This window comes from Schistocerca cancellata, chromosome 2, assembly GCF_023864275.1.
Source record: "Schistocerca cancellata isolate TAMUIC-IGC-003103 chromosome 2, iqSchCanc2.1, whole genome shotgun sequence".
Lineage (NCBI taxonomy): Eukaryota > Metazoa > Arthropoda > Insecta > Orthoptera > Acrididae > Schistocerca > Schistocerca cancellata.
The window spans coordinates 383,915,230-383,929,121 of record NC_064627.1 but is presented as its reverse complement, the minus strand read 5'-3'; the positions used below and the strand labels follow the sequence as shown (position 1 = coordinate 383,929,121).

Sequence of the window (13,892 nt, the reverse complement as noted above, 5' to 3'; positions counted from 1 at the left end):
AACTCAATTGCTTTTAAGTGAGGTTACCGAGTCCCTAGATTTACAGCACAGAAGCGTACGAATCCCAGTCTGCTATCCCCAAACCAACAAACACGAGCTTCAATTCTTGTTCCTTACAGCTCATCAAATACTCCTCTATCAATAAATAATTGCAAATAATTGCAAGCCCAGCAAACTGTAAACCATAATGACAGATCTCCCTGCATATCTATACCTATTAAGCAAGGTCTAACTTGCCAACCGCGAGACCAACGAACCAGATCCTAAAAAAATTTATCGTGGCAGGAAACTTGATAACTCACACATGCCCGGTGGTCTCTTACCTTACGACCACAGCACACATTAGTTCGCTCCCGACTCGTGTACTCACGACTATGCCCTTCTCGACACAAACCGACTTCTCGTCCGGTACAAATGGTGCTGCCTTTCTATTGCATGTAAAAGGATGTGAACCATTACATTTTGCACAGATGTACGGCTCCACTATCCCTAGTAACAATTGCAGTATTGTTGGCGAAGACTGTCGGCTGCGCTCTCAGCTGCTGGCCGGAGTGACCGAGCGGTTCTAGGCGCTTCAGTCTGGAACCGCGCGACCGCTACGGTCGCAGATTTTTTATTTTTTTTTTTATTTAGCACTCTCAGCTGCCAGCTACGACTGTGGGCTTTTGTAACCCCTCTGGACTGCGGAGCTGACAGATTTTCGCGCACCACAGCGAGTCACGGACAAGCATTCTGACGTTATGACGTCTACAACGTAACTATAAAATAAACGCTAAAAAATTTAAAGACATTCGTATGAACATTTCCGGGGTTGTAACACGTATCCAGATGTTACGTCTGAATATGGAAAGGCGACAAAAGAAAGTGCGTTCTCCTAAATGACACAGCACAGTGGACACACCCCATGTTAATGTCCACTGATAGGTGTCCGGATACTTTTGATCAGACAGCGAATACGTAATCAGTCTCTGGGTTGATGATTCTACGTTACCGCCCTTTATACCCGATTCACAAGCAACATAGATTCAGATGACTCTTTTGGGACTAGAAGAGCATCTAAGGGCAGAAGACATGCGAAACGCATAATGACAGCAGGACAACAAAAGGAGCGATGATGAGCTCAATTCAGTGCAGGACTAATTTCGTCGTTAGTGAGGCTTGTGGCTGGCCGAGAGAACAGAGCGTAATTGTGTCACTTTCAAGATAGCGAGACTCGGGAAGCGAGAGTAATCTCGCGGCGACATCGTGGCTCGACTGGAGAGGCAACACCGTAGCTCCTGATGACACACGCAATCAGGCCGGAGCGCTCCCGAAAGTGTGCGTTAGAGGCGCAGCCCGTGCGGTCTCCTGCTTCATTTGCTGCCCGGCGTTGGAGGAGGGAACATCGTGTAGCTGCCTGCGCATCTCCCGTCGCAGTTGTGACGTAAGTACGGTGTACGCAGAGATCGGCTTTCCCTTTCCCTGATTATATCTGCGCTGTACACGTGCGTGCCATTGTGCCACAGCGTCAACCTGTTTCCCATTTCTGTTACGGAACGAAATACAAGAACTGCGCAGTACGAATAGTCTAGTAATTAGCCTATTATCTCACAGTTTTAACTCAGATGGTGTGGTGTTGTAGGCCAAACAATATTTCCACTGTAATTCTCCAGGAAAAGCTAATTCTTGACATACATGTAGATTTTCACGACATAGATCCCTTTGTCAGACATTTACCAGTCCGTTTTTACCTTCCTTCATTTTTTTTCCATAATGTGTACAAACCTTCGGAAAGATTAGTTGGTCTCTATATAAATTCAATACCCTCGTTAGTCTAGTCACAGAGTAATTCGGCCGTGCTGTTTACTGCCACAACTTATGAATCACACCTACTTACATTATGTCTTCGAGCATACGGAATTTCCAAAGAAAAAATAAATAAAAATAATTTCATAAATTCTTTTACGGAGTAGGAGTTGTCAAATAGATAGTATTTCAGTTTACGTTCGAAGTTAATTTTAAATCTTTACATCACCGGCTAAGTGATGAACCACTTTTTTTTGGCGATATTTCGCTCCTTTCTGAAGCTGACTAAAGGGTAGTGTAGGTAATTTATTCTTCTAGGATTATATTTATGTATTACTATTCGTTCTGTGTGTGTTCTACCGCGTGTATCATTTCACATCCATAGTGTTGTGAAAATTATGACGTCCGATGGTGGCTGGTTTAAGTGATATAAATTATACCATTGTCAGTGTTTACAATGGTAAGTGTTTACAACGTACTGCAATGGTGAAGTTGAAGTCGAGACGATCAGAAGGATATAGGACGCTTGTGGTCTACAAGGTGGGAAATAGCCTCAAATTGGTCTACAAAAGCCAACTTTATTACACCGCATGGGCGCTGTGCGAGATTTTGATTAAAATCGTCATATACGAGGGCTGTCCGCAAGTACATTACGTTTTGGAATTAAAAATAAATAAAGTATTGGAATTTTTTTTATTATATACAGATGAAAGCCACACTTAAATACTACTTTTCTACATAGTTGCCATTTAAATTAAGGCACTTATCGTAGCGATGGACGAGCTTGGAAATTCCTTCGTCGTAAAATTCGGCCGCCTGCGCCTTCAACCACGTAATGACTGTCTTTTGGGGCAGAAAAGGTGTGATTTTTGTGGATTTACTGGAAAGAGGCACTACAATAAACTCTCAAAAGTATTGCCAAACTCTGCACAACCTCAAAAGAGCAATACAAAACAAGCGCAGGGGAAAGTTGGGCTCGAAGATCTTGCTGATTCACGACAACGCCCGGGCCCATACGGCAAATGCCACTCGTGAAGTTCTCGAATCTTTTAAGTGGGAGTTGTTTCCTCATCCGCCGTACAGTCCCGACCTGGCACCGAGCGACTTCCATTTATTCCCAGCAATGAAGAAGTGGTTGGCTATGCAGCGTTTTGATGACGACGCACAGCTTCAAGAAGAGGTAACCACGTGGTTGAAGGCGCAGGCGGCCGAATTTTACGACGAAGGAATTTCCAAGCTCGTCCATCGCTACGATAAGTACCTTAATTTAAATGCCAACTATGTAGAAAAGTAGTATTTAAGTGCGGCTTTCATCTGTATATAATAAAAAAATTTCCAATACTTTATTTATTTTTAATTCCAAACCGTAATGTACTTTGTGGATAGCCCTCGTACTACTAAAAACCACTTGTTCTTGCACTTTACAAAATGGTAAAACTGACACTTGTCTAAATATTACCTCATAATATTGTGAATTTGAATTAAGAATTTTGTTTGTCTGAACTTCTACGAAACTACTGTGCTTCTAACGGTCGAGTTCGGAGCGAATTGTAAACGTAATTAATTTTTGCATCACGTTTACAAAAGTCTCTCTTTCTTTTATTACCTTCACAGGGAAGTTTAAATTACTAGTGTTGACGAAATAACGACCAAGACGGTTGTCTAAAGACAACAAAAGGATACCGAAAACCTCGCATGGCATGCATGCTGTGTGCCTTTTGAGGCTTTTGTAGGACAAATTGAGGGTATTTTTCGTCTTATATCAAATTGTTGTTCTCAATTTACACCACTACACTGTGGTACGTTTACATCCTGTATATTAGTATCTTATCAGTGCGTCAAGGAATTGCACCCCTTCTATAATCCACTTTCTATTAGCAACAGTATATTGTGATTAAATAAATAGCAAACTGATTGTGTTATCCCTTTCTTGAGAGGTCTCTGTTGCGTACCACTGCAACAATCACTATTAGCAAGATGCCTGTCAGATCCTGACTGTTTAACCGATCCAAAAATACGTTCTGTTCAGTCTTTCGAGGTGGCATAAATGCTTGAACTATTCTGTACTGCAGTGCTAAAAGCCAGTATTAGATAGCTTTCTTACCTTTGGTGCAGCAGGACACACATTTATGGAAGTTCTTCACCTAACGACTGAACAACTGAAGCACTATTATACACTCCTGGAAATTGAAATAAGAACACCGTGAATTCATTGTCCCAGGAAGGGGAAACTTTATTGACACATTCCTGGGGTCAGATACATCACATGATCACACTGACAGAACCACAGGCACATAGACACAGGCAACAGAGCATGCACAATGTCGGCACTAGTACAGTGTATATCCACCTTTCGCAGCAATGCAGGCTGCTATTCTCCCATGGAGACGATCGTAGAGATGCTGGATGTAGTCCTGTGGAACGGTTTGCCATGCCATTTCCACCTGGCGCCTCAGTTGGACCAGCGTTCGTGCTGGACGTGCAGACCGCGTGAGACGACGCTTCATCCAGTCCCAAACATGCTCAATGGGGGACAGATCCGGAGATGTTGCTGGCCAGGGTAGTTGACTTACACCTTCTAGAGCACGTTGGGTGGCACGGGATACATGCGGACGTGCATTGTCCTGTTGGAACAGCAAGTTCCCTTGCCGGTCTAGGAATGGTAGAACGATGGGTTCGATGACGGTTTGGATGTACCGTGCACTATTCAGTGTCCCCTCGACGATCACCAGTGGTGTACGGCCAGTGTAGGAGATCGCTCCCCACACCTTGATGCCGGGTGTTGGCCCTGTGTGCCTCGGTCGTATGCAGTCCTGATTGTGGCGCTCACCTGCACGGCGCCAAACACGCATACGACCATCATTGGCACCAAGGCAGAAGCGACTCTCATCGCTGAAGACGACACGTCTCCATTCGTCCCTCCATTCGCGCCTGTCGCGACACCACTGGAGGCGGGCTGCACGATGTTGGGGCGTGAGCGGAAGACGGCCTAACGGTGTGCGGGACCGTAGCCCAGCTTCATGGAGACGGTTGCGAATGGTCCTCGCCGATACCCCAGGAGCAACAGTGTCCCTAATTTGCTGGGAAGTGGCGGTGCGGTCCCCTACGGCACTGCGTAGGATCCTACGGTCTTGGCGTGCATCCGTGCGTCGCTGCGGTCCGGTCCCAGGTCGACGGGCACGTGCACCTTCCGCCGACCACTGGCGACAACATCGATGTACTGTGGAGACCTCACGCCCCACGTGTTGAGCAATTCGGCGGTACGTCCACCCGGCCTCCCGCATGCCCACTATACGCCCTCGCTCAAAGTCCGTCAACTGCACATACGGTTCACGTCCACGCTGTCGCGGCATGCTACCAGTGTTAAAGACTGCGATGGAGCTCCGTATGCCACGGCAAACTGGCTGACACTGACGGCGGCGGTGCACAAATGCTGCGCAGCTAGCGCCATTCGACGGCCAACACCGCGGTTCCTGGTGTGTCAGCTGTGCCGTGCGTGTGATCATTGCTTGTACAGCCCTCTCGCAGTGTCCGGAGCAAGTATGGTGGGTCTGACACACCGGTGTCAATGTGTTCTTTTTTCCATTTCCAGGAGTGTATTTTTACTATTTCGTCGAGTTCGTACATGTTATATCGCTGAAGACCTCTTCAAAGACCCTTTCCAGTGCCACGGAAAAAGTTTATACTTCCATTTGTTTTAAAAAATTCGATGTCATAAATCAGTATATATGGACGTTAAAAACTACTTACGCACGTCCGAAAAGTAGCTACATTGTGCACTCTAACTTAGCGGACACAGCAACTGTACGTACATTCTAAGACAAAAAAGCGACGCACCACGAAGGAATTATCAGAATAGGACGGAAATCGGCAGATATGATATACATGTACATTGTACAGACAAAGAAGCGATTACAATTTTTAAAAAATTGGATGATTTATCCAAGAGAAATAGCTTCACAAATTGAGCAAGTCAGTAACGCGTTGGTCCACCTCTGGCCCTTACGCAAGTAGTTATTCTGCTTAGCATTGGCTGACAGAGTTGTTGGATGTCCTCTTGTGGAATATTGTGCCAAATTCTGCCCCACTGACCCGTCAGATCGTCAAAATCCCGAACTGGTCGGGGGGTCCTGTCCATAACGCTCCATATGTTCTCAAGTGAGGAGAGATCAGCCTACCTTGCTGGCTAAAGTAGGGTTTGACAAGCACAATGACAAGCAGTAGAAACTCTTGTCATGTGCTGGAGGGCATTAACTTGCTGAAATATGGCTTCCGTGAAGGGTAACAAAACTGGACTTAAAATATCTTCGACGTACCGCTGTGCTGTAAGAGTGCCGCCGATGACAAACTGAGGGGTTCTGCTGTGAAATGAAATGTTACCCTCAAGACAATAACTCATGGTTGCCGGGCTGTATGGCGGGCGACAGTTTAGTATGCAACCGCTGTCCAGGGCATCTCCACACACGGCTTGACTCATCATCGGGCCTCAGTTCGAAGCGGGATCCTTCACTGAAAACAATTCCACTCTAGTCATTGAGATTGCAGGTCGAAGGCGCGTCTGAAGACGCACCGGATAGTTTCTCTTTTTATGATGATAATATAGGTCGCTAGACTCACAAGCGTGTCAGGTAGGAGTCAAAGACCAATCAGATGGACGTGCACAATACTAGCCCACAAATTGATGGTAGATCACTGTTGACGGTGGAATACAAAAGTTCAAATGGCTCTGAGCACTATAGGACTCAACTTCTGAGGTCATTAGTCCCCTAGAACTTAGAACTAGTTAAACCTAACTAACCTAAGGACATCACACACATCCATGCCCGAGGCAGGATTCGAACCTGCGACCGTAGTGGTCTCGCGGTTCCAGTACAAAAGTTCACTTAGGATTTTTGAACTCCCAGAGACGGTGTTGTGACTGTTGAATACTCCTCCCCTTGTGAAAGCAGCTTTGTCAGTAAACAAAACACACCGAAGTTTACAGTTTGGTGCAGATTCAATCGGCGGAATTTCACACGCTAAGGAAAGCCACCAGCTGATAGGTCTTGTTCGTTCTGAGTCTTGAATGGATGGATGTTTGTCTTGTGCAGGACGTTCCTCACATTAACGTTGGAAGTATTTGGTTCCTTGGCTATGACTCGTGTGCTGGCTCTGGGGCTGTCCTCAGTTTGCCGTAACTCAGCTTCCTCGAACTGAACAGTACGCACAGTGCGAGTGCTAGCACTTTCCCATCGATCTAGTCTAAGGAATCCTGTTTCACGAAGACAGCCAGCAAGTCTCTGAAATGAGACATGATTTGGTGACCACCTCCCTGGAAGTCTTTCTGCAAACAGGCGCCTTTCCCCTCGACTGTTGCATCGTACCTCCCCAGAAATAGGATGTCGGCAGTTCCTGGTCTAGTGGTGAGTGTCGCTGCTTCTAGATCGCGGGGTTAGGGGTTCCATTCCCGCTCGGGAACTGGGTTTTTGTGATGTCCTAATCGTTTCTCTCACCACAGGGACCTGCAAGTCGCCGAAGTGGCACCAGAAGAAGACTTGCACCAGTCGGCGGTACAAACCCAGAATGTATCTCCCGGCCAATAATGCCTTACCATCATTTCGTTTCGTAAATGAGACGGATGCCAGATAACTCGGTTCGATTGCAATCAGCTATCAAGATCCTGTCAGCTTCAGCAGAAACTTCCATGTAAACACAGTATCGCACAATCAATAATATTTAATTGTTTGTCTAGGGCATGTACATTGTCAGCAATACTGAAATTTCATAAATGTGGTAAGACGTAATTTTGTTGCAAATCAGAATCCGTTGTACACGTGTAGCATGCGAAGCAATCAAAACAATTGTGAACGTTGGCCTGAGTCAGATCCTACAAGAGACCATAGTGCGCAAACAGTGCAACAGTGTTGTGTGCGACATAATAAAAATGTTTCTTTTAAACTGATCTGATAATTCTATAAATTTGTCTACTTTGTTTCTTACCACCTGTGTAGCGCCGGATGCCCTCACTGACGTGGACTTTAACCCACAAAGTAATTATTACGGCGCACAACTGTCGACGTATCGGCGAATATCCGCATCCGCACAGACCAATAAAAAGGTGTTAGCATGAGGACGTAATGTGCTGTTCCAGTCTCTTCTGTACCTAAGGTCCATCACCGTTCCCTTTGGATCCCTACGTAATTCGATGCTCTCCGATACACACGATCGAACAGCGGAGGAGTGGTACTCAAGCGTCAACTTTAGATTACAATATCTCCGGATGTAATTAACACTTTTCCAATGCAACAAACGGCACTGATTACGTATTTGTTTATATGTTCAGATGTGCTAACAAAACTAACGGGGTTCCATTTAAAAAAACGTAGGTTTGTGTTAAAAAACATACTTCCGTGCATTTTTGTATGGTTTGTATTAACCAATTACACTAGCCCCTCTCCTCACGTTCGGTCTGTGGAATCGATTCGTCAGTATTTGATGTGGTTTACGAAATATATCCAGCGGTAACGTTAGGTGACTCGCCCTATATATATATATATATATATATATATATATATTCCTATTTAATTTAAATCAAACAATTTATAATACACGAATAAGGGGTACGAAAAAAATGTATTAAGCACATGAAGTTCGAACCTCCGATAAAAGTATTGAGTGCGACGTCTGACAGATTATTAACGAAGGAAGACTGAGGTTTACCGGCGGGGGGAAGGGGGGGGGGGCGACGAGGTCCTCAGAGATGGTGGAAGCATGAAGGAGGATCGATTTAGGGAAAACCATGGAAAACCTAAACTTGGATTGTCGGAAGGCTAGGTGAACGCCGGCTCTCCCGAAAGTGAGTCCAGCGTGTTATCTGGGAAAATTACTTCAAGTTTGCAACGAAGAATATTATTTTGTACTACTTAATATTTCTTCATTGTTAATAGTCTCACATTCAAGTGAAGTCGTCCAGTATCGTGTACGCAAACATGGAAGGTTATTGCCACGGCTTGCCAGTAGCACAGTACCCGGGAACAGGCTCGGTAGTTTAAAGTGTGTTTCACAGCGCGGCGGTAGACGCGCTATTTGAGCGACTGGCGAGCACGGGCTGTCACTTTATCGCTGCGTGTACAGCCAGATTACCTCGCGCACATAACGAATACCGGAAACACAGCCTGGAAGATATAACTGTTTCAACACTCAAGTGACTCGGAGATACCAAGTGAAAGACTACCGGCAGCTCATTTGCAACGTCTAATTTTGTTTCTACAAACTTCTTCATTCCTAACTCTATGGAGGCGAGTCCGGTTTTTGTATTGGTCTCAGCATTTTTTTTTTTCCTGTGACCTGACAGAATAACCACCGATCCATTATCACACTAAACTAAATTTTCTTCGAGAGTGGATGCGTAGATAGAGGGGCGGGGGAGGTTGTGACACTTGTTCGCCATTTGCCTACGAATCGTATAAATTGTGTTCAATGTGTTTTATACTTTGCCTATTAGCTGTTGTGCTTTTGAGGCAGGGCTGGAACAAGATACATCGCAGAACTGACCTCGCAGATGCCATCCCTCTCTCGCGGCCACGGCCAAAACTCACGCACTCTAGGCGATGGTGATACACTACGCCCAGAAACAATCCGAGGTGCTACCATTGGATTGGAAGCGTGCACCGCTGACACCCACTACCCCGCCGCCAGCTAGTTCCTCGCTTCTTCCGCAGAGCTCTTTACAAAGACAAAACACCGCACCATTTCAAAGCAACCTACGTCGAGACACGGTGCAATCAAAGCAATTCGATTTTTCACGAAACCAAATACAGTTTATTAGCTTTAATTAAACCTCGCCAAGTCCATCTGTTCCACCAGCGACCACCTCCAATTGGTGAATAGCTCCTTCCGAACAATCTCGCGTACACACAGAAAACTGCAAATACTCTCTCACGAAAACAGAAAAAAACTGATCAGAATTCTATGTGCGCGCGCTGGGAATGCAGTAAATTTCGGAGTAAGGAAACATTAGCACAATCGAAACAGCACTTCCAACTTCGAAGGACCACAACTTGCCCCCAACAGCACTGCTAGCTCGCTCCTTGATTTTTTGAGCTACCAATAACTCCAGAATTGTTTAAACATCCAGGTCTTTCAGTCAGGAGATTTCAGATGCAGAATGCGGTCATTTACACCAAATTCCACTTCCGCTAATAGAACTCTTCTCAAAGATGTTGCCTCCTGTAAGTTTGTGGATTAGAGAAACACCAGTAAACCCCAGATTCTCTAAGAAATCGAGCTCCCATTTATACATAAGCTTCAGATGTCTGATTGCTTTACAAATGAATTCAGATGTTAAATATTCGACGTTAAGCATGTAAGCGACAAACAGGTTAGAAGAAATTTGAAATTATGTTGGAAATGGAAATGAAATGAGCGTATGGCATCGTTGGCCGGGAGGCCCCATATCGGTAAGTTCGGCCGCCAAGTATAAGTCTTATTTCAGTCGACGCTACATTGGGCGACCTGCGCGCCGGTGATAAAATGATAAGTAGGACAACACACCACCCAGTCCCCGAGCGGAGAAAATCTCCAACCCGGCCGGGAATCGAACCCGGTCTCGACTGCATGGGAGGCGAGCATGTTACCACCCAGCTAAGCAGGTGGACATTATGTTGGAAGTGCCCTCGTTATCAGACGCTAGATGAGTATAGAGTGAGTGATACGTGCTCTGTATTGAGCAAAAGCTAATTTTTGATGCATCTAAATGTTTATGACGTCATATCTCTTGAACCGTTCGTACAATGATGTAATTCTGAACGTAGCTTCTGTGATGTACGTGGATACTGTCTGCAAATTGTTTTTCGAATATAGTGAGCAGTAAAGAAGTACTGATTTAAAATATCATGACTGGTGCTGCAGTTTTACTCCATGCATAGCAAAAAATGTAGTACGTAATAATTTTTTTTCCTTCCATCATTTTGTGGGTGGTGTTAGCGAGGAAAAGTTTATGAAAGGTTTGAAATTATGCGTAAAATTTGTTGGAAATTGCAAACTGTTCTCAGTCTCCAATACTGGATGAATAAAGTCTGGGTAATCTGCACAGGATGTAGAGGCTTATCTCACTAGGGGTAAGATAGATACTGCCTACAGGAAAATTAAAGAGACCTTTGGAGAGAAAAGAACCACTTGTATGAATATCAAGAGCTCAGATGGAAACACAGTTCTAAGCAAAGAAGGGAGGCAGAAAGGTGGATGGAGTATATAGAGGGTTTATACAAGGGCGATGTACTTGAGGACAATATTATGGAAATGGAAGAGGCTGTAGATGAAGACGTAATGGGAGATAAGATACTGCGTGAAGAGTTTGACAGAGCATTGAAAGACCTGAGTCGAAACAGGGCCCCGGGAGTAGACAACATTCCATTAGAACTACTGACAGCCTTGGGAGAGCCAGTCCTGACAAAACTCTACCATCTGGTGAGCAAGATGTATGAGACAGGCGAAATACCCTCAGACTTCAAGAAGTATATAATAATTCCAATCCCGAAGAAAGCAGGTGTTGACAGATGTGATATTATCGAACTGTCAGTTTAATAAGTCACAACTGCAAAATACTAACGCGAATGCTTTACAGACGAATGGAAAAACTGGTAGAAGCGGACCTCGGGGAAGATCAGATTGGATTCCGTAGAAATGTTGGAACACGTGAGGCAATACTAACCTTACGACTTATCTTAGAAGAAAGATTAAGAAAAGGCAAACTTACGTTTCTAGCATTTGTAGACATAGAGAAAGCTTTTGACAATGTTAACTGGAATACTCTCTTTCAAATTCTGAATGTAGCAGGGGTAAAATACAGGGGGCGAAAGGCCATTTACAATTTGTACAGAAACCAGATGGCAGTTTTAACAGTCGAGGGGCACGAAAGGGAAGCAGTGGTTGGGAAGGGAGTGAGACAGGGTTGCAGCCTCTCCCCGATGTTATTCAATCTGTATATTGAGCAAGCAGTAAAGGAAACAAAAGAAAAATTCGGAGTAGGTATTAAAACGCATGGAGAAGAAATAAAAACTTTGAGGTTCGCCAATGACATTGTAATTCTGTCACAGACAGCAAAGGAGTTGGAAGAGCAGTTGAACGGAATGGACAGTGTCTTGAAAGGAGGATATAAGCTGAACATCAACAAAAGCAAAACGAGGATAATGGAATGTAGTCAAATAAAATCGGGTGATGCTGAGGGAATTAGATTAGGAAATGAAGCACTTAAAGTAGTAAAGGAGTTTTGCTATTTGGGGAGCAAAATAACTGATGATGGTCGAAGTAGGGAGGATATAAAATGTAGACTGGCAATGGCAAGGAAAGCATTTCTGAAGAAGGGAGATTTGCTAACATCGAGTATAGATTTAAGTATTAGGAAGTCGTTTCTGAAAGTATTTGTATGGAGTGTAGCCATGTATGGAAGTGAAACATGGACGATAAATAGTTTGGACAAGAAGAGAATAGAAGCTTTCGAAATGTGGTGCTACAGAAGAATGCTGAAGATTAGATGGGTGGAGCACATAACTAATGAGGAGGTATTGAATAGAATTGGGGAGAAGAGGAGTTTGTGGCACAACTTGACAAAAAGAAGGGACCGGTTGGTAGGACGTGTTTTGAGTCATCAAGGGATCACAAATTTAGCATTGGAGGGCGGCGTGGGTGGTAAAAATCGTAGAGGGAGACCAAGAGATGAATACATTAAGCAGATTCAGAAGGATGTAGGTTGCAGTAGGTACTGGGAGATGAAGAAGCTTGCACAGGATAGAGTAGCATGGAGAGCTGCATCAAACCAGTCTCAGGACTGAAGACCACAACAACAACAACAATCTGCACGCCCAGAGTGATGCTGCCTCGAGAGATATACGCGATTTCTAACTGGAATACTTGTATCGCTATGTTAAACCTTTAACATAAGGTTACAGATCTTAACGAGCAGATTATTAAAGCATTTTAAATTTGGTCTGTAACAGTACGAAAAACCGAAAATCAAATTTTTGTTGCCCCTTGAAGCAGTTAAACATACAATCTCCAACTAGGGCGTGGTTACTGTGTACTGGGTTAGCCGTTGAGTAACATACAGGTTATTCAGAAACATTCTGAAAAGTTTGTAAGGATGTTGCAGGAGAGGTTGTGCTGATGCTGAGAAATAATTGTTAAGGAAAAATTCGATGCGGTGCGTCGTTTCCGAGTTACTTTGCATTGAAGTTAGCTAATCGAGTTGCTGTGAGCGAAAATTCAAGTACTTGCACGCGCTAAAATGCCGCAATGCGCAGACATCTGTGGGTCCGTCAGTAACCACTTGTTCAAATTCTCATTACCGGTAAAAATGTGCCTTTTTCGGAAGTGATAAATTTAAGCTATGTGAGCAAAAGCAACGTTTGTTCGATTTGAGGAAAAGAAACGAAGAACACGTTTGGCAGGTTGCTTGAACCTGCGCGCGAAGACCTGACTGGCTCACTTCAGTGATAATTAAATCGTAAACGGCGTAACGTATCGCATTTTTTTCTTAACAATTATTTCAATACAACCTCTCCTGCAGCACCCTTACAAGCTTTTCAGTCTGTTTCTGACTACCTTGTATGTCAACCCATCATCTTCCAGTCTTGAGCTCTAATGACCTCAGCTGTTTTGTGCCCTAAAGCTGAAAAAAAGGGAAAAAACTCTGTGGGCTGTCTGATGTCGGCTCTTAACGTCCACATGGCGCTACCGCTTGTCTGGTCATACTGGAAGGGAATAAAATTCTTGTCCTATTCAAATCCAAATCGGATAGCTCTTCCTCCGAACGCTTGTCTCAACAGAATTTGAAATAATTCGTTAAAATGTCTGTAAGTCCAACGATCACTGATCGACGCGCAGATATGTACTGGGAGCGGCTTATTTCCCCATCTCGCAAGCTAACATGGCGCACGTTACACCAAAACCGCTTATCTTCTTGACAACGCCGAACTGGCTTCACGCCATAATTCTTAACCGATGATAAAATGTAAGCAACTGATCAGATTTGTAAAATCCATGCGGACTATTTAACAGCTAAGAAACATACGGCTATGAAGTCTTTCGCGACGTATTTCTTGAATAAAAATCTCTCGGTGTACATGCCG

The 13,892-nt window shown here is 44.3% G+C and overlaps 1 protein-coding gene across 5 annotated transcripts in view; it reads left to right on the top strand.

Annotated features, from left to right (window-relative positions):
• The window catches only part of LOC126161793 (protein PALS2), a 360,405-nt gene that overhangs the window by 161,795 nt on the left and 184,718 nt on the right, over window positions 1-13,892 (top strand). Inside the window, exon 1 of one of the 5 annotated variants that reach the window (XM_049917875.1) lies at window positions 1,320-1,423. The exons of the other annotated variants lie outside the window; for them this stretch is intronic. The gene's annotated coding sequence lies outside the window, so the exon portion shown is untranslated. Of the gene's footprint in view, window positions 1-1,319; window positions 1,424-13,892 lie in introns of those variants that run through there. 5 annotated transcript variants of the gene reach the window in all.